The 3,459-nt window shown below is 26.9% G+C and overlaps 1 non-coding gene across 1 annotated transcript; it reads right to left on the bottom strand.

Annotated features, from left to right (window-relative positions):
• Positions 1–3,089: 3,089 nt before the first annotated feature.
• Positions 3,090–3,170, bottom strand: TRNAL-CAG (transfer RNA leucine (anticodon CAG)). The gene has a single exon. It is a non-coding gene; the product is annotated as a tRNA-Leu (tRNA).
• Between the last annotated feature and the right edge of the window lie 289 nt (positions 3,171–3,459).

Raw genomic sequence — 3,459 nt, 5'->3', positions numbered from 1 at the left:
CAGCAGTATTCTTTCTAAGTATATTCATCAGAATATTATGGTTATTAACATAAATAAAAATTATAGACAAACATAAAAATATATATGACAATATATAGTAATGCGGAATTAATCCATTATCTCCTTAAATAAAATATCATCTCTTATTCGTGATCGCATTAAAACTTACAGGCAGATTTATTATTATTACCAATAGTAAATGAGGTTGACTGCATATTTGTATGATAAAAAGAATTTAAGAAGGAAAAGAAAAGATAAGATTCGTGTGATATGCATGATTTATTTTCATTTGTGAATTTTGTTTGTTTATAATTTTCATGTTAGAACTACTATCTATAACTCTCTTTTTAGAGTATTTTTTATTTTCTAATAGACCCATTTTATAAAAGTCAAATTTAAATTATAAATTGTGCAAATAATATATATTTATAGTGATATTCTCTTCTAAAATTTTCCAAAATAAAAAAAGCACATGTACGTAGTTTTAATCGATCGACCTACATCATGATATATAAGCAATCAATACAAGAAGATATTGGTACGAAAGAATACTATTAAAAAGCATTTATTACGTAGTGCACTAATTAGGGTTGGTAGATCAATAGTCAATAGTCAATAGCCAATAATATACCTTTAAATTTCCAATATTAGTGCATTTGGAAATTAAGAAGAAAAGAATATTAATAATAAAACGATATTTTGCGTGTGTATATTAAAAGAAAAGTGAGATGAGTGTGTGTGAACCTTATACGAGTTTGATCGATGTATGTATTAATGATCTTCGTGATAATATATATAACACAACACAACAAAACAAAACACACTAGTTTTTTTTCTCTTGATAATTAATTGTATATAGTTGTATACACTTATATAAACCGATATTCAACTACGATAGATTAGGCCTCAGTATAAGGACTCAAGTTATAATTACTAAAATTAAAATTATTTGTTAAAATTTTAAAAAATAAAAAAAATACCTAATAGATTTAATTTTGATATAAGGTCCTAAATTATAAAATTTAATTAAAATTATATTCTTAGTTTCTTTCCTGGGGTGAAGTGCAAACGCAAATATATTGTCCTAGAATGATAAGGAAAAATCTCAAAAGCAAATTTGGAAAATCATGAATTGGAAATAATTAAATTTAGCAATAATAATTCTGAATTAATGCATTATATATCTCCCTAAATAAGATTATCATCCATTATTATTGGTGACCCCATTAAAACTTCCAAGCTATAAAAAAAAAATTATTATAAATGAGGTTGCATGCATACATGCATATTTTATGGTCATAGGTGTATTAGAAAAGTAATAATAAAAAGAATAAGATCCTCGTGTTTCCTATTCTTAAAAAGAAAACTCAATTCATATGGCGTGATTAATTTTAATTTTGACTCTTTTTTTTTTTATCTTTTCTATTCAAATGAACTTTAAATTTTCAAAAGTAGAGGTTAGAACTATCTATTCAAAAGAAAAAAAAAGTTAGAACTATTAGTAATTAACTCCCTCTCTGGGAGCATTCTTACTCCTTAGACCCATTGATAAAATTAAATTAAAAATAAAATATATCCAAATGATATGTTTACATACAAACATATGTTTAGTGGTATTTTCTTCTCAAATTTTCAATCTAAATAAATAGCACATGCAATCCTAAAAAATCATACCTCATAAGCAGAACTGGCATCAAATTATTATAATTAAGACAGACTAGATTTATGTTTAGGACTCCAACTAAAGGCTCCCATAATTTTTTTCTAGTCCCAGATTATCAGAGCATGGCTTGATAATTGATATACATGCATACCAAGTCAAAAACCATAACCTTTTGAATCGCAATGTGAGAAAATTAATTAAGTAATAATAATAGTGGTTAATTATATATTGTGACTAATTTTGAGGAAAAATAAAGATCAAGAGAATATTAACAAAAACTTATATTTGGAAATTAAGGAAGATATATATGTATATATAAGAGATATAATAAAACCATACACATGCATACATAAAAGAAAGAAGTTCTTACCAAACACAAAGATGAGAAGAGTATATGTGTGAACCTTATACGATCGAGTTTGATCGATATGTTACTGATCTTTATCTTCACTTTCGAAGGACTATGATGATGCTACAAGACAACATTAAAATGAACAAAAGACCCTTTTCTTGATCTTTAATGGAATTTAATAATAGTTGTCAGAAAGGTGGTTGTAAACAACTTAGTATGCTGGATAAACATACACATGAGCCAGTAAGTTGTCTAATAACTAAAGCAAAAAAACAAATATACAGTTTTAAATACCAAATTCAGTAACTTTTTGAACAGCAATGTGAGAAAATTAAGTAATATTAGAGGTTAATGTGACTAATTTTGAGGGTCAACTGAATTTTCTCCCTCAAATTGTTTAATTCTTAAAGACCCTTTATTATTGCCAACAAATGCTCTAAGTAAAGGCTTGTAGCTAGGCCAGCTTTTAGAGATATTATTTCAGATGAAAAAAAAAAACAGAACGAAATAAAAAAAAACGACTTAACCTAATTACAGCTTGAAATGCCAAGTGTGCGAGCCACCTCATCAAATACTCTTATTTTTATACCCCATTTCTATGTGCTACAAACTAACTCCCCGATTCTTATGTTTTTTTTTTCCAAAAAAAAAATTATTATATTTTTTTCTTCTAATTAGTTGGTTAAATACAATCAAAAGGCTATAAATTTTGCACATTTTTTGTGTGATAATAATAGTTAATTCTTTACAAACATTTTTCTGTTGAGAATTGTGATTATTAGAACACAACATGATATTGAGTTTGAACATTATTGACAGTTAGATTGAGGAAGATAAATTGGATGGTCGAGATTCTAGAATTGGATAAGTTTTTTTCTTAACTAAAATTTGATAAGTCAAAGAAGTTATGAGCTGCTGTATTACCTACGATATATTATTTATGAAGAAGCATAATAATAAAAAAAAAAAAAAAAAAGGGTGCAATGCAATGCATACTACATGTTAAAAAAATTGATGAATGTACCTAAATTATATTGAATAATAAAAAAAAAGAATAAAAAAATTAGAAAACTTTGTCAAGAATGGGATTCGAACCCATGCCCTTTCGGACCAGTACCTGAAACTGGCGCCTTAGACCAACTCGGCCATCTTGACTTATATAAAAATGCAGTGCCATAATTTATAATAATTTGATCTAATATTCTCTCAAAAGACTCATTTACCCCTTTGAAAAATTCAACGATCGTGAAACTCTCTGTACTAAATGGAAAACATTAACCTGACATGGATCATCCAAATCCAATCCAATCTAATGCGAAGGGGAGCAGTGAGATCATAAGTCATATGCAATCGTATCATATGTTGAGATTTATGTTTTTATATGATTTATTTCGTACTCTGCAGGACTAGTAGTCCTCTTAATTGATTATAGAATATGATATAT

The sequence above is a fragment of the Humulus lupulus genome, chromosome 8 (assembly GCF_963169125.1).
Source record: "Humulus lupulus chromosome 8, drHumLupu1.1, whole genome shotgun sequence".
In the NCBI taxonomy this organism is placed as follows: Eukaryota; Viridiplantae; Streptophyta; class Magnoliopsida; order Rosales; family Cannabaceae; genus Humulus; species Humulus lupulus.
This window is presented reverse-complemented; position numbering and strand designations above follow the sequence as displayed.